Genomic DNA, 22,107 nt, shown 5'->3' on the forward strand with positions numbered 1-22,107 from the left:
GCAATAATGGAAAGAAAAAAAAAAAAGGTTGCGAAACACTGGGTTAAATGAATTCATTTCATGAAGCCTAACTTCCAAGACTTCATTCACATTCAGCTGGAAAAGACATTCCTTAACATGACACTGCCTTTCGTTCATCTATTTCCCTTAGTGTGAGGGCCTAAGGGTGGAGGGGCCAGGGGTCGAGGGAGGGCAGAGAGCTGGTAAAGAACATGATCCTAATGTTCCTAGTTCCCTGGTAAGATACCAGCTCATTCTCTCCCCATGTCCAATAATCCAACCAATGCTCAGGTTCACGTGAGAAGATGCTGAGTTCAGCTTTTTAAATGCCAAGTATGAGATTCATGTGGGACACACAGGTAGAGTTGCTGAGTATGTGGATGGAAATGAGGGTCTGGAGCACAGAAGGCGGGGGAATGAACATACAGATTTTAGGGTCATCAAGAGTTGAAACAACAGGAAAGAACACGTCTACCCAGAGATGGTGTGTAAAACAGGAAGGGCAAAGGACCAAAAGAACAGGACCCTGAGGAATATTTAAAGCAGGGGGAGGGGCCAATGACATACATAAAGACAAAGTTATAATAATCAGTGGTCCTTGAGAAACAGCAGAACCCTCCTCATCTAACTCGTAGAGCTTGAGATGACTTAGCATCAACCGTGAAAATCTTTTCCCAAAGTCATTAACACTATCACACTTTCTTAATTAAGCACCTGAGTGATGTGAATGGCTTCAATTCTAAAAAAGATGGAAAAGAACTGAAGACAAAGCTCTCCTAGCCTCAGGTAGATGTAAACAAGCAGGTCTGCACTAGATGCTAGGTTCCCTTAGAACTGCACCATCAGCCTGAGACAGCCAATTCCTGGCCTATGATGGGAAAGACAGACGAAGGGAAGCAGGGAAGAAGGCTGAGGAAGTTGGGTCACATTATCCTTTATAGGGTGTTTTCATTTCCCTTTCTGAAATTCTGTGACAACCAGATCAAACTAATCAATATTGAAAGGTTAGGACACATGACAACTCAATAAAATGCATAATCCTTGACTGGATCTTAAATCAAGGGGAGAAGTTATAAACAACATTACTGGGTCAACTGCGAAAATCTGAATAGAGACTGTACGTGGGTTTTACGTCAAATTTCCTGAGTGATATAACTACACTGTAGGTACACAGGAAAATGTCCTTTCTCTTAGGATGACTACACAAAAGTATTTAGGAGTGAAGTGTCACAACGTCTGCATGTAATTCACAAATGGTTCAGCCAAAAAAAGAAAAGGAACTTATATAAAGACATAAAGTAAATTTGGCAAAATGTTAATAATTGGTGTATCTAGGTAAAGGGAAGATGGGTGTTTATGATATTATTCTCATAACTTTCTGTAAGTTTGAAGTTTTTCAAGATACGAAATTGGGAGAGGTACAAACATCTTAAAATATTTTTAAAAGTTTTAATTTCAATATGCTCTAGCTCCCCTCATTAGAATGGAAAATGAAGAGTTGACATAAAAATCCCTCACAGTACTATCTGCCTTCAGAAACATATTTATTAGCAAAGAGAAATTATTCAAGTGCACAAACCAAGGCAGCCTCTACACCAAGTTGATAAGTTTCTGCGTTAATACATAAATTAATAGAATTTAGATGCTCTTTTTGAAGATTTACCTTCCACATGCTGTTGGACACTTTATTTGGCATTTTTAAAGGGTGGTACGGGATTTACCCAAGTGCCAAGATTTACAGGCAAATTTACTTATTTACTGCTAATAGGCAGTATGGATAAACCAAGTTCACATGCAGACTTATTATTTTAATTACTGAATTTTAACTTTCTAAACCTTTAATCAAAACTACGAGGCAGAGAAACTGACCAAAAGGCTTTATCTCCATTCGCTCTTATCCCTAAAGAAGAGTCTATCCAGTAACAAAAAGGAAGGAAGAAAATGAAATAAAAATGTCCCCAAATGTATGAGTATTTGAATAAAGAAGACCTGACTTTAATCAAGGTATTTATTGAGAAGTTTCTACACACAAATCTCTACGAGGAATTCAAAGTACAAAGAATGGAACTTGTGTCCATGGGGACCACAATTTTCTTGGAGAAGACAATCATACAGAAAATTAGAGAGAATAGTTAGCTATGTCCTCCCATATCCCCAGTCCTAATGTCTCAATTCAAAGCGTTGTCTCCTAGCAAGGTCACTAAACCCAAAAACCAAACCCACTGCCATCGGGTCGATTCCGACTCATAGCGACCTTATAGGACAGAGTAGAACTGCCCCATAGAGTTTCTAAGGAACGCCTGGAGGATTTGAACTGCCAACCTCTTGGTTAGCAGCCGTAGCACTTAACCACTATGCCACCAGGGTTTCCCCCCCAAGGTCACTACGGTCTCCTAATTCGTTACCTTGTCTCTGGGCCTCTCTAAACCACTGTTTCTCTAAAGTTGAGTGCACAATTGAATCTCCTGGGAAGTTACAAAAAATCCAATTCTTGGGTCTCTCCCCTAAAGAATCTAATTTTATTGTTTGCAGCCTGGGTATTGTATTTCTAAAAGCTCTCCAGGCAATTCTCCAGGCAGAGGTTGCTCTAAACCAACCTCTGCTGTTTATGTGTGGACTACACACCACTCACTCTCCTGCATGAAAACCTCTGATGACTCCGCACTGCCAACACTAGTCTACAACTCCCTACAATGATCTTCAGAACCTTTCTCAACGTCTCCAACCTACGTCTCCAGCCCCACTGCCTACAATACTCCACCTTTCTCCACCATACTACAGCCACAATGAACTTGCCATTTGTCTCCATGCCATCACAGGATACTTCTTTTGCCTAAAAGCCTCTCCAAGCTCATGGGCACCAATTTCAGTCTCTGATTATCAAACTCCAAATCAACTTTCAATAACTGGTTTAAAAGTCCCTTCCTTCAAAAGCCGTAACTACCTCCCCTAGATAGAGGGCTGTTCCCTCTTCTTGTATTCTAACACTGACTTAGCTCTAATTTGACATTTATCATGATGTATGTAGTATTATTTTACATTTCTATCTCTTCTGATAGACTGTCCATTCCTCAAGGGCAGAGCCCACGTGCATTTATCCTCAAGTCCAAGTACCCAATAATGGCTGAAACACAATGAGTGTTCAATAAGATATATATAAGATATATATATATCAATAAGATATATATATATATGTGGTTTACTAAATAAATGGATACTACACACTTACAGAATAAACGTGTAAAAATATGAGAAAAAACAAAGGCAGTTCAACAAGAAATGCCGAATCAGTTATACTGTATAGGCAAAATCTGACTCCAGAAGTACAGAGGGGAGAGAGACTGCTTCAGGCAGATATAGAGCGAAGGCCCAATGAAGACACTGGGACTTGATCTCAAGTCTCAAAAAACAAAAAGGCTGTTGCCTTAGAGTCAATTTCGACTCTTAGTGACCCTATTAAAAAAAAACAAACTCAAACCCATTGCCGTTGAGTCGATTCTGACTCATAGTGACCCTACAGGACAGAGTAAAACTGCCCCATAGGGTTTCCAAGGAGCAGCTGGAGGATTCAAACTGCCAAGCTTTTGGTTAGCAGCCGTAGCTCTTAACCACTGTGCCACCAAGGCTCCTCAAGTCTCAAAGGAAGGAAAATATCTAGATAAGCCAAGAAAGAATGACTCCTCACTTCTCTCCTTTCTTAACTCCCAAAGCCCTTTATCTTCCTTGTCTTATGACATTTTTCACAGGCTACCTTGTAATAGAAATTATCTGTGTACAGGTATTTATGCATATCTTATCTCCCCTTTATACTGTAAATTCTTTGAGGACAAGCTCTAGGTCATTTTTCCCCCAGAGCATAGTGATTTGTAGAATTGCTCAGTAATCCCTGTTGAATAAATGGAAAAACTAAAGTGGCATTAAACCTTTAATATCTTAGTACAGGTAGTCTCCAACTTAAGACATATTTGAGTTATGACGAGCCACATTTACGACCTCTTTTTTTTGTACACCTTACGTTAGTGACATGTACTACACAGGATGGTGCAGCGCATAACTTGATATCACTGATGTGGAACAGCTCAGAGATCACGACCAAGGCGAACTGACAGATCAGGACTTAATGGACTTGGAAGAGGAAAGAAACGCTAAAGAAGAAAGAAATGATGAGGAAGACGAAGAACAGAAGTTGTCAAAAAATTTTACAGTGAAAGGATTAGCTCAAGTTTTTTCTAAACTAAATCAGGGGCTTCAGCTGCTTGAAAACATACGCCAAACGCTGATCGTTTTGCTAACATCAATAAAGCAGATTCAGCAAGCAGTGAGACGCTACCGCAAAATTTATGGAAAAAAAAGAAAAGGACCATACAGACAACTCTCACTAATTTTCTGACTAGAAATGCCATCCTCATTCCCAGGGACAATCCAGATGATCCTGAATCTTCCACAAGTGGAGTTATTACCGCAACTGACAAAATCCCAGCGTTGTCCAACTCTTCTTCGTTCGAGTAAATTTTTATAAATTTGTGCATTTTTAAATGTATGTATTAAAATATATCTGTAAATTTGTATGTAATGTTGCCAATCTCCAAAGATAAATAAAGCTCAGACTTAAAACAATAATGATAATAAAAGGCAGTAATGATGAAAACTAATAAAAGAGGTACAGAAGTCACCCCTTATCTGCAGTTTCGCTTTTCACAGCTTTGGTTACCCATGGTCTACTGCACTTTGCAGTGCCCTCGTGGCAGAGTGGTTAAGTGCTACGGCTGCTAACCAAAGGCTCAGCAGTGCGAATCCGCCAGGCGCTCCTTGGAAACTCTATGGAGCAGTTCTACTCTGTCTCATAGGGTCGCTATGAGTAGGAATCCACCCGACAGCGACAGCACTGGGTTTGATTTTCTTTGTTTGTTTGTGTTCAAGTAACCCTTATTTTACTTAATAATGGCCCCTAAGAGCAAGAGTAATGATGCTGGCAATTTGGATATGGCAGAGAAAAGCACAGTGGTTCTATTTTATTATTATTGCTTTTAATCTCTTACTTTGCCTAATTTATAAATTAAATTTTATTCACAGGTATGTATAGGAAAAAACATAGTCCATGTAGGGTTCAGTACTATCTGCATTTTTGGGCATCCACTGGAGGTCTTAGAATATATCCCCTGCAGCTAAAGGGGTATCTTAGTTACCCAGTGCAGTTATAACAGAAATACCACAAGTGGATGGCTTTAACAAAAAGAAATTTATTCTCTCACAGTCTAAGAGGCTAGAAGTCCAAATTCAGGATGCCAGCTCAAGGGGAAAGCTTTCTCTCTGTCAGTTCTGAGGAAAGATCCTTGTCATCAATCTTCCCCTGGTCTAGCAGCTTCTCAGCATAGGAACCTCAGGACCAAAGGACATGCTCTGCCCCCAGTGTTGCTTTCTTGGTGGCTTAAGGTCCCCTTGTCTCTCTGCTCACTTCTTTTATCTCTCAAAAGAGACTGACTTAAAACACAACCTAATCTTGTAGACTGAGTCCTGCTTCTCTAACGTAAGTGCCGCTAATCCCACCTCCTGAACATCATAGAGGTAGGATTTACAATACATAGGAAAATCCCATCAGATGACAAAATGGTGGATGATCACACAATACTGGGAATCATGGACTAGCCAAGTTCGAACATACTTTAGAGGGGCACAGTTCAATCCATAACATTCGACTTACGTAAGAACCAACTGACGATGTATCAGAGCCATGGGAATGGAACCCCATTGTAAGTCATGGACTACCTGTACTAACATTAGAAAGATTGATAATGGCTTCTCTTCATTCATCTTGGCCCTGTGATACTTGCTTCTTTAAAATGGTAATATCCAACAACCTATAAAATGCTTACTATATGCCACGCATTGTTTCAAGGGCTTTACATAAATTAACTCTTTTAATCCTCATAATAGCCATATGAGATAGGTACCATTATGCCCATTTTACAGGTAAGAAAACTGAGGCATAGAGGTTCACACAGCCATAGGTGGCAGAGCTGGGATTCGAACCAGGTAGTCTGGCTGCAGAATCCATCCACTTAACCACTATGCTATACTGCCTTTAACACTGCTGGGCAGCTATCTTATTCATAAAGCTCATGGCTGGTCTATAATCATGGCCTTTGGAAAAACTTACTTACAAAATATGAAATGTGAGGATGTTTTATTAAGGCAAGGGACTGTTCTCATCACATTAGAAAAGTTAGAATTATAGAAGGCAAAGTAGATAACCAAACCGAAATCAAACCCAGTGCCGTCAAGTCGATTCCGACTCATAGCGACCCTATAGGACAGAGGAGAACTGCCCCATAGAGTTTCCAAGGAGCTCCTGGTGGATTTGAACTGCCGACCCTTTGGTTAGCAGCTGTAGTACTTAACTACACCACCAGGGTTTCCAAGTAGATAACAGATAATAAAAAAAGGAATGGAGGTTTTTGCAGTACAACGTTGGGAAGAGGGCAAAATGATGGCAAGAGACAGTCATCCTGGACCTGGAACTAAACTGGAGGAGCATCTATGAGAAAGGATGGAACAGAGATGCAAACTCTGCTTTGGCATGAAGTTATCATGGACAGAGCCCTAGTCTTTGTAAAACAGTGGTACGGCATTGGGAAAGGCAGCTAACAGTAGTGAGTAAGAATGCAGAGCTCAAAAGTCAAGCTGCCTGGGTTACTAGTTCAAGAAGCTTAATCCCTCTTCGTCTCAGTTTCTTCAACTCCAAAAGGGGCCAATATCAGCACTTAGCCATGAGAATAAATGAAAATAATTCATAAGTATTCATCAGGATGGGCTTAATTGTGCTGCAGTAACAAAAAACAAACAAAACAAAAACCTCCAACATCTCAGTGGCTTAAAGCAAAGGTTTACGTCTTGTAACTTATTGTAACTACTGTAGTTTGGCTGAGGCTCTGTTCTACATCATCTTCTTTCAGAAATCCCCCATCTGGAATATCACCAATTTTTTTTGTCAGAGGGAAGAAAACAAGATGAATCATACATAGGCCCAAAAAGACATCTGCCTAACACATCCAAAACCAAAAAAAAAAAAAAAATCACTTCCATTCAAATTTCAATAACCAAAGCAAGTCACCGAGCCATAAGCTTGAAGATGACAGAGAAATACAATCCTACCATGGGCCCAGAAGAAAAAGAACCAGAATACTGGTGAACAGACCTAACAACCACCACACCACAAAAAGCTTAGCACTGTGCCTGGCACAAAGTACTGAATGATTGGTAGCCACTACCATTATCATCACAATTACTGAGGGGTCTGGGGAAACCTACTCAATCTCTCTACGACATAAAACTGAATGGCTGAATAAGCAGATAGGAAAAAAAAAAAAAATTCTTACCATGTACTTTATTTGTAATAAAGCAAAGATACATTTACAAGCATTTTCACCATGATATAAGAGATAGGCCAGAAGATTTCTAGTGAGCAAAAAATAGTAAACAAGAGTTACCAAAATAGTACCACACATTCTTACACATTTAAGACATGAAAATTTTCACTGACATCTTTATTGTTTTTACTTTAAAGAATACAAAAAAAAGTTTATGCAGACTTTTAAAGTTTCAGCCCTAAGCCAGAACACTCCTTCCCCATATTTTCCCACAAATTCTTAAGGTGAATTCTCCTATGTGGGTTTTTAGGACCTTAACCCCTGGGGTTAAGTAAAGAGTCTTACATATAGTAAAATGAGAACTGAGTTCTAATTCTGGCTTGGTCATAGACCAGCTCTCTCTTACATGACTAGGCCTCAGTTTCACCATCTCTTAAGATGAGGAAACTGGGCTAGGTAGCCTCTGAAGTTCTTCCAACTCAACTCTTCAGCAATCCTGAGAATCCAGAAAGAAGGTACGGTTTAGGAGAATCTAGTTAGGAGCCCTGATGATACAATGGTTAAGCCCTAGCTCCTAACCAAAAGGTCAGCAGTTTGAACCTACTAGCCACTCTGCAGGAGACAACAACTGGCGATCTGTTCCTGTGAAGATTACAGCCTAGGAAATCCTATGGGGCAGTTCTACTCTGTCCTACAGGGTCGCTATGGGTTAGAATTGACTTGATGGCACACAACAACAGTTATGATGCTGAACTGTGTTAAGACCTGATAACACTTAAGTCTTAGACTAGAAATAACTGCCACAACCAGAGCCATGATGGCAGCAACATAGTTCAAGAGTGAACAGAGAAGACAGTCAGGAGTATCCAGGGGAGAGCGCTGCTGGTATAAAATGCTGTAGTTACAGGGAGCGACTAAGAGTGGAAAAGTATGAAATCACAGTTTTTTAGTAATATCTAAAACATTCCAGGTGCCTCTCAAGGAAACATTAGCAGTGTCAAATAAAGTTGAAGCAAGGAATCTCCAAATCTTTTAAGCTTGGAATCTGTCAACTATCAGATTTCAATTCCAATAGACTGGGTTTTTTAATTCCTTAAGACTCCATAGCAATAATCCAAATACTGGATTGCCTAGAGATCTAGAACTTCAAACTCTTTGAAGAAAGACAAAAGAACCCAGAGCAGCATGCTACAAAATGTTAGTCCTCCTACAGCAGTGACTGATAGATTGATTAGACAGATTGGATAAATGGAGAGATAGATAGATGACAGACAGACATACGCCACTGCTATGGCAACCTTACGCACAACAGAATGAAACACTGCCCAGTCCTGCATCGTCTTTACAATCAACCAGCATGTTTGAGTCCGTAGTTCAACTACTGTGCCAATTCATCTCACCAATGGTCTCCCTCACCTTCACAGCCCTCTGCTTCACCGAACATGATATCCTCCTCCAGGGACTGATCCCTCCTAATGACATGTCCAAAGCAAGTGAGTCAGACAATGTTTTGTTGTGATCCATAAGGTTTTCGTTGGATAATTTTCAGAAGTAGATCCCTAGGTCTTTCTTCCTACTCTTAGTCTAGAAGCTCCACGAAAACCTGTCCACCATGACTGACCCTGCTGGTATTTGAGATACCAGTGGCATAGCTTCTGGCATCACAGCAACATGTAGGCCACCACAGTCAAACAAACTGACAGACGGATGGTGGATACCAATGACACTCGTGTCATTTTCGGCTGAACAGAAGCCCCAGACAATCTACCACCATACCTTCTCTCACTCTACTCTGAGAATGTAAGACCATGCCCAAAACAGAACTAACAGAAAAAAAGTTTGTTTTTTTTTTTTTAAGGACCTAACTTCCCTTTTGGAATCCCTGGTGGCGTAGTGGTTAAGTGGTACCGCTGCTAACCAAGAGGTCGGCAGTTCAAATCCGCCAGGCGATCCTTGGAAACTCTATGGGGCAGTTCTACTCTGTCCTATAGGGTCACTATGAGTCGGAATTGACTCAACAGCACTGGGTTTGGGTTTTTTTTTTTTAATTTCCCTCTATTCTTTTTCAAAAAAGTGTTTTGTTGAGAATATACATAGCAAAACATACACCAATTCAACCATATCCACATGAATAATAGACACTGACTACATTCTTTGAGTTGTGTAACCATTCTCATCCTCTTTTTCTGAGTTGTTCCTCCCCCATTAACATAAACTCACTGCCCACTAAGGTTCCTAAACTTTGGGGTTGCTGTTGTCACTTTGATCCCATATAAAAAAAATAATAAATACGTTAAAAGAGCATAATACTCAAGGCAGACTTTTTTTTTTTTTAATTTTTATTGTGCTTTAAGTCAAAGTTTACAAACCAAGTCAGTCTCTCATAAAAAATTTAGATACACCTTGCTATATACTCCTAGTTGCTCTCTCCCCCTAATAAGACAGCACTCTCAAGGCAGTCATTTTTTACTAGTTAAACTAAACTATTAAAACAGCATTGATTTTTAATGAAACATGAATGGACAATGATATTGTATTAATTCATGTTAAAAACAAAACAACAGATACTGCTGCATTATAAATTTTGCTATTTCTGCAGCCCCATCCATGATCTTTAAGAAGCCTTCCAATTCTAACATTCTGTAAGCCTACAAACCACAGGGGACACCCCTTACTGTCTCCAATGCTTTGAGAGCCATTGCCTAAATGACTAACAATCTCCTGCTTGAAAGCCTAAAACCTGACAAATACATTTAATAAGACTGAGGTATGATTAAAACGACCCATTTTATTACAACTACACAGCCTTTTTAAAAGCTAGGATCCTATATGTGGCTTCAGTTATTTCTATAGCCAGCTTTACCTCCACTTGTCAATCAAAATAATTTTCTAATCTGCAATGTATATGGATCAAAATCAAAGCTATCTTTGATTTTTAGGACTTTAAAATTTGAAGTACAGGTTAGACCTCAAAGGGAGGAAAAGCACATATAACCCTGGATGAGCAAAATTCTAACCTTCTGGTTAACCGCCGAGCACCTAACCATTGTGCCACCTTCTTTTAACCAATTTTTAAATAATAGAAAGGATACAGAAAATAAGGCTAGTCTTTCAAGGGAGGCATGGTGAATATTATAAAAAACAAAGACTCCCTTTATAAACTGAGTAACTGTCCTCTAAGTTAGCTGGGGAGCCTTGGTGGCACATCGGTTAAGAGCTCAGCTGGTAAACTACAAGGTCAGCAGTTGGAATCTACCAGCTGCTCCCTGGATACCCTGAGGCACTTCTACTCTGTCTTACAGGGTCGCTATGAGTCGGAATCAACTCCAAGGCAACGAGTTTTTAAGCTAGCCAAAAGGAGACCTGGTGATGCAGTGGTTAAGCACTCTTCTGCTAACCGAAAGGTCACCAGTTCAAACCACTAGAAAAATATGTGGAGAAAGATGTGGCAGTCTGCTTCCGTAGAGATGAAAGCCTTGGAAACCCTATAAAAAAAAAAAAAAACCTATAGGGCAGTTCTATTCTGTTCTATAGGGTCACTACGAGTCAGAATTGACTCAAGAGCAATGGGTTTGCTTTTTTGGTTAGGTTAGCTGGATAAACCTGAACTCATACACAGTACATAGCAGAAATCTCCATTAACTAATCTAAGTAATAAAAACTGTCATAACCAGCATTTTCTACTGAGGTCTGGAGAGCTACAATACTGCACTTAAAAGCTGCCCATCTTAAATGTCTATATGAAAGAAAAAGCTTCAGAAGTCATGTTGAAAGACATCATGCGTGTTAGTCACAGCCATGAAGGATCAGAAGGCCTCACTGGAACAGCTTCCTTAACGTTTGCAAAGCCGTAGGGAGACACGGATCTAAATTTATTTTCTGATCTTACTATCTTCTGAATATCAAGTCAACTTTTTAGATAAAAATAGGCATATACAAATCAGTAAATAGTGCCAAATTTTATTATACAATTTGATTAGGCTTATTTTGGGATCTAAGCAGAGTCTTGTCATATACTGTGTTTTCCTTTCTAGTTGAAAGAAAAAAAAAAATCAACTTTTTGCTCCAAAAGGGGGAGAAGAGATAAAGGATCTAGAGTTACAATGTCCGACATGGGTGCTACCAGTCACATGTGGCTATTTAAATTAATTAAGAGTAAATAAAATTTTTAATTGTTTCTCAGTCACCTTAGCCACATTTCAAGAGTTCAACAGCCACATGCGGCTAGCGGCCCCACCAGATGGAGGACATTTTCATCATGGCAGAAAGTCCCATTGGTCAGTGCTGATCTAGAATGATGTTTCTCAAATTTTAATGTATACAAGAATCATCAGGACAGCTCTTTAAAAAGACTCCCTTCCTACTTGTATCAGGTGGACATTTGAGACTGTGTTGGCATCTCCTGTCTGGAGGGGAGATGGGAGGGTAGAGAGGGATAGAAACTGGCAAAAGGGTCACGAAAGGAGAGACTGGAGGGAGCGAGCAGGCTGACTCATTAGGGGGAGAGTAAATGGGAGTATGTAGTAAGGTGTATATAGGCTTATGTGTGACAGACTGACTTGATTTGTAAAGTTTCACTTAAAGCACAATAAAAATTATTTAAAAAAAAAAGACTCCCTTCCTCAGAGAGTCTAATTCATCAGGTCTGGTTTGCATTCTAAGCACTCCCTGTGGTAAATGGCCAATTTTTTTGTTTTGTTTTTCCCAATCATCGTGGTCTATACTTTCATAAAACATTATATAACAATAAATCACCAGAAAAATAAAATTAAAAAGAAAATCAAGGACCACAATATAAATTTACATTTTTTATTATCAGATTTAACAGACACAACATTCTTCTGCCAAACTGCTATAAAATGAAAAATCAAACCCACTGCTATCGAGTTAATTCCAACTCATACCGACCTTATAGGACAGAATAGAGCTGCCCTGGAAGGTTTCCAAAGCTGTAATCTTTACGGAAGCAGATTGCCACATCCTTCTCCTGTGAAGTGGCTGGTGGACTTTCGGTTAGCAGCCAAGTGCTTAACCACTGAGCCACCAGTGCCCCCTCAAATTGCTATAAAAGCATCTATACGCTTGCTTTCAAGTTCTATACCTACCTCATCACAGACAGGTAACAAATCTGCACAGGTTCAGGTTACTTTGAGTAGCTCTGGTCTGTTGCTGGGTGCTGTCAAGTTGATTCTGACTCCCAGCAACCCTATGAACAGAGCAGAACTGCCCTCATAGAGTTTCCTAGGCTGTAATTTCTATGCGAGCAGATGCCCAGGTCTTCTCACCCATGAACACACTGCTGCATTTGAACCACCCACTTTTGAGTAGCAGCCAAGCACTTAACCACTGCGCCACCAGGGCTCCTTCAGCTCCTTCAGCCCTGGTGGCACAATGGTTAAGTGCTCCTTCAGCCCTGGTCTAGAAGATCATTTTTACAGTGATTGTTCTGGAACTGGATTGCTTATACATCCACTACCACTTTCTAAATGCATTTTTACAACTCAGGGCAAAACTGGTAATTCCATTAAGCAGAATACTCCTGAGTCACTTAAAATGATACTATACAGTACCATGTTTGCTTAAAGAAGTGATCTGCGTCATTACTTCTCATGTGATCCAATTCTGTCACATGGTCAAGAAGGATAACACAACTTTTTCACACTAACCCATTGGTGAATTTAGATGGCTAATGCTGCAAGAACGTCAATCCAAAATACACAATGAGCATTAATAAAGCCTCTATGTTATGTAAAACTCCTTTCAGTAAATAGAATCTATGATCTGGATGTAGCTTATAAGACATAAGTCTTTAAAGGATTTCTTAGGGTGCTGATGGTTTTCCTTGAACCCAAACTAAACAGTCCAAGAACACTTCTTTAAGCATCCAGGTACATTTCTTTACACATCCTTAGGGAAGGAACAAATCAAACAGAATCTCCTTATAGAAGCCAAAGCACTTCTCTAAAACGCCTAAGCTTGGGTGTTTCCCCCAATCTACATATCAAACCAACTTCTAGTCTGGCCCAACAAATGGACTTCCATGAGGATATCTCCAGGACAGCTTCAGGTTTAACTTCCTCCTCCTCCTAGAGACTCCTCTTTGAATGTTCTTGTTGCTCTAGAACTTTGGCTCACTGATTTGACTGATTTAAATAAATCATAAAATACTTTACGATATAATTATTTTTCCTGCAGTAACATCTGTCTTAACAGAACTTGATATAAGAGCCATGTTTTCTGTAAAATAAACTCACATGTTCAACTAGACATTTTAAGAAAAACTTCAGTTAAAATTAACAACATTAACACAAAAGTTGGAAGGCATATTACACGAAGTCTGAGAAATATAAAAATGGGATTCTTTTCAATTGTTCCTCTAGCAATATAAGAAAGAAAACCTAACATATTGAATGAAGGAATAACAGAATGAATAAGAAGTGTTCAAAGCAGGAACAGTCAGGAGCTTTCGCCATAGCCACTCCTCCAGCCCCATCTGCAGAGGCAGATGGCTGACACGGAAAAGTCCAGGACCCTCCAAGATTGTCTTGCAATTGCCCCCATACCTCCAGCTCCAACCCGTGCTCTACTTTGAGACTGCATAGGCAGTGGACATGGAACAGCTTTCCTAGTACAACCACAGGCAGGGATGACCCCACAGAACACCTGGATGCTGCCCAGAGAAGTGCAGAAGCAGCACTCCCCCAAGCCCAAACAAAGTGATCAAGGCTGAGACTGCAGAACCTGCAGAAGGGCAAAAAAGGCTCAAAGAAGTCAGCCTCCAACCAGATTTTGCTCACCCGAAACAAATGTTTTGGAATGACCTAAATTAATGATCCTTAATGTGTGTGTCGGGAGGAGCCCTGGTGCTGCAGTAGTTAAGCGCTAGGCTGCTAACTGAAAGGTTCATGGTTCTAACCCACCAGCTGCTCCTCAGGAGAAAGACTCAGGGGTCTATTTCTGTAACGATTACAGACTTGGAAGTCCTATGAGGCAGTTCTACTTTGTCCTATAGTCACTATGAGTCGCAATTGACTCCATGGCAATGGGTTTGGTAAAGTATGTGTTTGTTGGTCTTACCACCCCCCTGCCTTTTTTCAAGGGGAGGAGGACCCTGCGGAGAGTCACAGAACTCTTTCAGAATCGTAAAAAGCTACAGACTCTATTCTCATAAAAATATATACACAATCAAAATGTTAAATACTATTTTAGGGAGGTCACACACCAGCCACAGACTTCCTATGGGTCCGTGAATCCCAAGAAGCCTCAACCTAAATAGGTAGGAACTAAAAGGTCAATGTTTCCACAGCACTAAGGTCCTCTTCTAACCTTAAGCATGTCCTTTTACATAAAGACAATCTGAGAATAAAAAACTACAGAGACTCCAAAAGCAAAGTGTGTTTGGTCATATGGTGCACAAGAAAACCCAAATATTTAAAATTTAACTACTAATAAAATAATAAACTGATTGATTAAATAAGATCAGTGTCTGCTCCCAATACAAGAAAAACGTTAAAGGGTGGAAAAATAGAAATCTCCCTTAAATAGAAAATTCAAGTATGTACCCATCACGTTCTCTTTATGTTTGGATTTGTGTCTTGAAGTTATCCTAAAATTCTACTTCCCAGTTTTCCTGAAATTTTCAAACACTGTCTTAGTACTAACTTCTTCTCAAACAGCTAGCAGATAAAAGCATTATGGAAGTCTGCTGAAAAATCAGTTTTTTCCTTGCTAAACTTTGTAAGTTCTTCATTATGATTGTAAACAAAAAATGTTCATCAATTTGAAGAAAAAAAAAAAAACCAAAAAAAAATTCCTGATTCCTTAAAGTAGGAGGTATTTAAATTGTCATACACGCACCACCACAAATTCTAAAGGTCACAGAATAAGAATGATGACGGCAAATGACATAAAGAATATATGTGGGAGGGTGCAAATAATAAATAAAAACCAATAAATACACGTACTACAGGCAACTAAACATTTTTCTCTAGATTTTACGCAAATGATTAGTTGAGAAACAGGAACAAGGATGGATATTTTTAAATGACTCCATTTTACTACCTTCAGGACTTTTATGGAAGTAACAGAATTTCTCATGAGGGTATCGACACCTGTACAACATTAACTAAAGAAAAGAGCATTTTGGCAAGGAAAAAGTGGCTGCACTCTCCCTCTGCACTTCACGGTTAATACTGTACCAGGCTACATCTGAACTCCTGAATGCCATAAGAAGACGGCTCCTACACCGTGGAGACAAGGGGGGAGCAGGACGCCCTCACTGTATTCCAATCCTGCTCTTCAGTTACAAATCCTTGAAATAGAGAATAGGGAAGCCTGTGTAGAAGTTAGGAAAAGTGTGTTTGTTAACCTAGCACTAAATCAAGGTGGCACGTCCTAGCTTTTTAAGAAATCTTTAATGAGAGAGAGTTGTATGGTGAAAAGAATATATGCTTTGGATTTAAGATAGGTCTGGATTCAAATTCTGACTCTACCATTTACTAGCTTTATGGCCTTGAATAAGGTACTTCACTTCTCTGAGCTTCAGACCTGCCTCCCTGAGAGTGGCTATGGAAACAGGTATTTTTTCATCTCTGTATCCCCAGTGCCTGGCTGAGTGCTTGACACACACCAGGCATTCAATCAGTGATAGTTCTTTTTGCTTCCCTTGCAACTATGTCACATTCCATTGCAAACAAAAATGTTCTATAGGGAACAGGGATATCTAAGCTCTAGCTATTATTTTATGTATTTCAAAGAGTTTTCAATATAACCTGGTACAGAATGCAGGCAGTTGTCCTACAGAATTCACCACAGTTTTCCACCTGTATTAAATTAGAGCTTTGTATGAGGGATGGAAGTGTAAAGAGAAACACTAAATATTCATTAAAAATAAAATGATTTCAAATCTTGCTATACCAGGGGAAGAGGAGGGAAAAAAGGGGATGAGAACAGTCTCCTCAGTTGATTTAGATGCTGTCACTGCTCTACACCAAGAATATGTTTGTAAGTAAAATCCTATAATCTGTTCAAAGGGGTTCAGAACATGTGTAATACATTTGGTCATTACCAATACACAGTCTTTCCGTGAATGCTGAAAAACACAGACACCTACGCTGATAATCAAGCTTAAGGCTATACAACTCTTTTTTTCCTCATGGTTTAACACAGGAAGACATAACCAAAAACTCTGCTTAGGGCAAGGCCATACTTCCAAGAAAACCAAAAAATGTCTTGGAAACTTATACAAACCAAAGAAGAGATCTCCAAGGCACAGCAGCCCAAGGGCCTACTGTTTCTGGTAAATTTTCTGCAATATTACGGCAAATATCTCAAATAAAATCTGGTTTCTAAAGAGATACTACTCTGCTTCAATTTTTCTTTGGTATTTGAAATAGTTGTAAGTAAATCGATACGTACAAAAAAACAGCTAAAGGATCTTCCAAAAATGCAGCAGTGTTAATTGTGGCTCACCCACTTCGTGTCTCTCAACTTCTTGTGTTGTTTGCCTGAAGTAACGTGCTGATGAGTTCCGAGAAGCTCCGACTATACTAATAACAAATCATAAAAATAATTGAAGATATAGAATATCATGAAGTTATGGTAAAAAAAAAAAAAAAAAGTTGTGGTAAAAGTATATAGCGGTGCTATCACAGAAGAGCTAGTGAGAAGTAAAGAAATAACTGCAGTATAAAAGACATGACTCCAAGAGACTATGATACCACACTGAGACACAACTCTAAGTTCATAATATATAGATTGATTTTGCCCACAGCCAGATCATACCAAGAACAGTATCGCAGTCTGGTTACCATACAGGAAGTTTCTAAGGCTAGCAAGAAAAAGAAAAAGATCTGTAAAGGTTAATTTTTAATATCCCATTAATCAAGAATACAGTTTAGATACAAGAGAAGTCATAATTTATCTATGAAATCTGCCCTGGGACAGAAAGAACTCCAAAATTAATTAATTTACCACAACACTTTCCCAGGCCTTTGGTTACAGTCATGCATTGCTTATATGAAACCACCTGCTCTGGTTGGCATAAACCATGTTACTTGACATATCATGTCTAATCTTTTTATCATACATGGATCTCAAACCTTCTTTCTGTTGCCAGATAGCACAAAGTTCACAAAAACTATTCCCCTAAAGCTGTTAATCTGAACTTCCAATTTGGTTCCCCATCATAGTATGCCATGTGCATCTACGGGTACAGATCCCCACTAAGGCAGACAGCTCACTATTAGCCTTGGGAGTACAGCAGCGTTGACTCTGTCAGTATTTCTGCAAGGGCCACAAGCATACCCCCAAAAAGTATGTCGAAATCTGGGGCCTCTTGGGATGGTATTCATATATACCACATGAGAATCAATAACCAAATCTCAGGCAGTAGTCCAGATACCGTGAGAACTAAATATTTAAAATGTTTATTTTCTCTGTTCATGGATCTATTATACCAGAAATGAGCAGCTGATTGGGGGGCGAGGGGTGGATGGGGATAAGGCGCGGGAGCGCGCGTGTGTGTGTGCGCGCGCGCAAACACACACACACACACACACACACACACACAGAGAAAGACGCCCGAAGATGCCAAGGATTCACTAGAAACCTTGGCCAGATTACTAATGGTCCATAAACCCTAATTTGGAGAACACGGGCCTACGAGCTCAAAATTGAACTATACTGCCTTATTAGATCCCGCACTACCGAAACCATAGTCACATTAGTCATAACTGGGACTAGGAATATTTTATGTACACAAATATAAGTGCATGCTTATGTATTTTTAATTCGATCAAATAAAACTGAAGCTGCAAACAAACTCAAATTTCAATTATCTCACTAGTGAGGGGATTTCCTAATAACGTCTTTTTAAAAACCAAGTAGCTGCCAACCCTCTGCACATCTGACAAGCATGTCCCTGGAAATTTGGGAGGAACGGACTCGTTACTGCTCAACAGCGAAAGAAAGAAATACCGTGAAGGAAACAGATTCCTTTTTTTTTTTTTGAAGCTCTAACATGCAATCTAATAAGGCACAAAACTTGGCTGCGGGTTGCAGGCCACCTCCAGGGTTCCAATTTTCGGGGCAAGCAAGCGCGAGTGCGTAAGAAGGGGGCGGAGGGGAGCGCGAGCGAGGACGCGCCGGGCCCCCCGCCCCCTCCCGGAGCAGCAGCCTGGCCCCAGCCCACCCTCCTCCACCCCTGCCAACAGACGCAGGACGCTAACAGAGCAACTTCTCCGCGGGGGCGGCGGCGGGAATAGCGGCCACCCCGCCCCAGCCCGGCCGGGCCCGGGGGTCCCTCCTCGGCTCGCCCCGCCCCCGCCCGCCCGCCCCGGGGCCCGGGTCTGCCCGGACCCCAGCCCCTGCGCGCGGCCCGCAGCGGCGCACTCCCAAGGACGGCCGCCCGGCCGGAGCGCGGCCCGAGCGCGAGCGGGAACCGGGCGCGGCGAAGGCCGGTCCATCTCCTCAGGCCGCCGCCTGCCCTCCGCCAGGCCTCCCGCTCGCCTGCCCGTCGGCCGCTCCGCTCGGACCCTGGCCGGGCCGGGCCTCGGCGCCGCCGCAGTCCCTCATCCCGGCTCCATTCATAGGGGCACCCCCGCCCGGCCGACGGGCGGGGCCGAGGGCCTGCGGACAAGGCCGGCCCGCCAAGGCCAGGGAGGAAAATAAAAAGTTAAGAGAAGAACTTACCTAAAATGGCTCCTGCAGCAGCCAAAATACAAACAGCTATTATTTGGTGAAGTTTAGCTCAGACACCCTGCAAGGACACCCTAACACAGCTCGGGCCCGCCTTCCCTGCCACGCCATTGGGCTTCGCCGGCCCAAAACACAGAGCTGTAGGTCAGCCCGGCTGTCGCTCACGCAGAAGCCCATTTCAAGCTTGCTTGCAGGGGCGAGTGATGGGCTCGCTCCATTGTGCTCGTATTTGCATGGATGTGATCGCGGCGCTGATTGGCCGGCGCCGGGACCGCACCGCCTCCTGCCCCGCGCCCCCCGCCTTGGAGACGCGGCTGCGCGCGGCCCCGCCCCCCGGGACTGAGCGGCGGGGCCACGGGGGCGGGGCGGGGGTCCCGCGGGCCGAGGGGCCGGGGCGGGGTCGTGCAAGCCGCAGGCCGAAAGCGGGAGGCGGAGATCTGGAGCACACGCGGGCGGGGGCAGGGGGTTAGCCCGCAGGTGAAGGTCTCGCAGGTAACGGCTAGCGATCTGGAAGACCCGGAGCCAGCGTCCGGGTGGGAAAGGACGCGGTTGCGGTCCCTGGACAGAGAGGTCCCGCTGAGGCCAGCATCCCGCAGACAGATGCACGGAGGGGCAAGGCTTCCGCAGGCCAGGAAAAGATGCTGAGAGGGCAGGCGAAGGAGAGGAGCTCCATCCTCTGTCTCCAGGCGTATCTCCGGCCGCTCCGCTTGGCTCCCTGGCACTCCAGGCACACAGCGGGCTTCTTCCCAAGGCCCGGCACACCCGGGAGTTTTCCAGCCCCGGAGATCCTGCAGCACTTTGGATGTGCCTCCATAAAACCAAGTGTCGAGCTGTGGTGTATTTATTTTCGGGCCTATCTTCGCCACTCTCCTTGTAGCATCCTCAAGGACAGAGCCCAACATACGGCAGATTCAGCTATTGTTATATTCTTAATTTGTTCCTTAACAAATCGTTTTTTGAGTGCCTACTAAGTGCCAAACATTTATCTAAGACAGCCGTCGATAGGACAAGCCCTGGAATAAGAGGAAAAACAATAACAAATAAATGCAAGGGGCAGGGAGTGATGATGCTATAAAGAAAATAGATGGAAGAAGGAAGGAAATTAAACCAGAGATGGAGAGGAGCAATTTGGGAAGGCAGGGATGAGTGAGAAACTTGCCCTGCCTGACTGAAATTCTCTGTATGGCATCCCGTTACTGCACCCTACACACCTTAGCAGGCACCAGCACCCTTACCCCCTGCCTTTCCCCATTATGGGTGTTTCCTCAGGACCTCCCAAAAGCCGGTTGGATTCTGACTCTGGAAGCTCATTTTACCTTAATTAAACCAAGAACGATCTGAGTCCTGATGATTCAAAGAGCAGTTTGCCAGGTACATTTAAGATGAACATGGTTTGACTTTGTCAGGGGTAGCTATAATAGTGTAGTAGAGATAAGCCTGTACCCCCAGAGAGAGGATATTTTTAGTTTCGTTGAAACCCCTGTTTTCCTATGGTTCTCAGCCTGCATCTGTAACTCTCGTCTGAGTACCACCTCTTCACTTCTTGGCAGACACCAGAGATTTCTCCAGTCAGGTGATAGAGAGATAGACCCTACCACCCATCTGCCTCACCTATGCACATTGCCGAAATACCTCATGTTCCTTCCTCCTCTTTCTTCCTTCCTTAAATAAATAGCTTTGAAGCATCAACTAGGTCTCCCGTATTGTTCTAGACCCAAAGGATACAGCATTAAATAAGGCAGACAGCATCCCCATCCTCGAGAGTTTAGAGTCTAGTTGAGGATAGGATGGAGGATCTCCAGTCCTACCAAGGTGCTGGTGAGTATACAGAGTTGCATGTCCTCCCTGCTGCTGTCCCAGAGGGACAGCAAACTCACCCTCCTAAACCAACTACTGTAGGGGCTGGAGCAGAACCTGAGCTGGGACCAGTCAGCCAGACCAGTCACCACAACTTCTCACAGCCCAAACACCAGGATCTGGCTGGAGCCAAGGGGTGGAGCCCTCAACAACAGTGCCAGTGGGGCTCGGGTCTATGCACTAATGTCTGGAAGGAGGCTGGGAGTTGAGGTACATCAGCGACAGACTTGGTGGGCCCTACATAGGAGTCAGGTGGGTCTCCCTTAGCACAATAAAAAAAATGAAATAACATAAACAAGGTGGGAGGAGAGATGGGACTCCAGACACAGGGAGCAGCATGTATTTGCCAAGCTTTGGGAAGTGTGGGGGATGGGAGATCTGTGGGGGAGACAGACTTGTCAGTAATCCCTGTTCTTAAGCATTGAGAAAAGCCAGTAGCACGTAAGTTAAATACACCCAGAGACAGAAATGTTACATCACTAAACAAGAAATCAATAAGAATACATGATTAATTCACAAATTAGTGGTACAGGTACAAGCAAAGAAAGGGTCTGGAGGCTGTACTGAGGACAAGCAGCAGGCTTGACCTTCAAAGAGCCATGTCTGCAGAACCGAAAGGGGTTAGTGGAATCTGACCCTTAAAACACTTCAGCTGTGTCTAGGGACCTGTGGATAGGCACTGTAAGCCAAACAGAGACAGCTAAGTGGCTTTTAGCTGAAACCATGAGGTTATTCATAGGGGTATCTTAGTCTGGGTTCCGCAGAATGTACAGTCTGATTCTATAGGGCTGGAGTGAAAAGGAGTGAGGAAAGGAAGAAGGAAGAGCCAACAGCAGGGTGGTTATTAATCTGGCCTCCACCAATTGCTCATGCTGAAGAGATCAGCCTCTGGGAAGCCATACAGAATGAGTGTCAGTGTAGTCTACGGGAGAGAAAATGGAAAGAAATATATCTACCAGCTCATCTCCCATTGGATATTTACCCGTATTGCTCACTGTTCATGCATAGGTGCTAAGAGGACTTCAGTGTCAACAAGGAAACTGGCAAGAGGCACACAGCAGGGCCATGAGGCATGGCACTGACGGGATGCAGCTTCATGAAGTCAGATGGAGCCCATGCAGAGCAAGGCACCACAGCAGCTGCTGGAACAAGAGATGGTTGACGCCAAGCCGCTCCGAAGTTGTGC

The 22,107-nt window shown here is 42.4% G+C and overlaps 1 protein-coding gene across 8 annotated transcripts in view; it reads right to left on the reverse strand.

Moving 5' to 3' along the window:
* Window positions 1-19,219, reverse strand: part of CHD6 (chromodomain helicase DNA binding protein 6) — a 230,821-nt gene extending 211,602 nt beyond the window's left edge. For 3 of the 8 annotated variants that reach the window (XM_064276091.1, XM_064276090.1, XM_023550257.2), the window contains exon 1: window positions 19,059-19,217. The gene's annotated coding sequence lies outside the window, so the exon portion shown is untranslated. Of the gene's footprint in view, window positions 1-16,784; window positions 16,916-19,058 lie in introns of those variants that run through there. The other 5 variants (XM_064276092.1, XM_023550256.2, XM_064276096.1 and 2 more) reach the window with 5 other exon arrangements.
* Window positions 19,220-22,107: the final 2,888 nt, after the last annotated feature.

This window comes from Loxodonta africana, chromosome 24 (genome assembly GCF_030014295.1).
Source record: "Loxodonta africana isolate mLoxAfr1 chromosome 24, mLoxAfr1.hap2, whole genome shotgun sequence".
Lineage (NCBI taxonomy): Eukaryota > Metazoa > Chordata > Mammalia > Proboscidea > Elephantidae > Loxodonta > Loxodonta africana.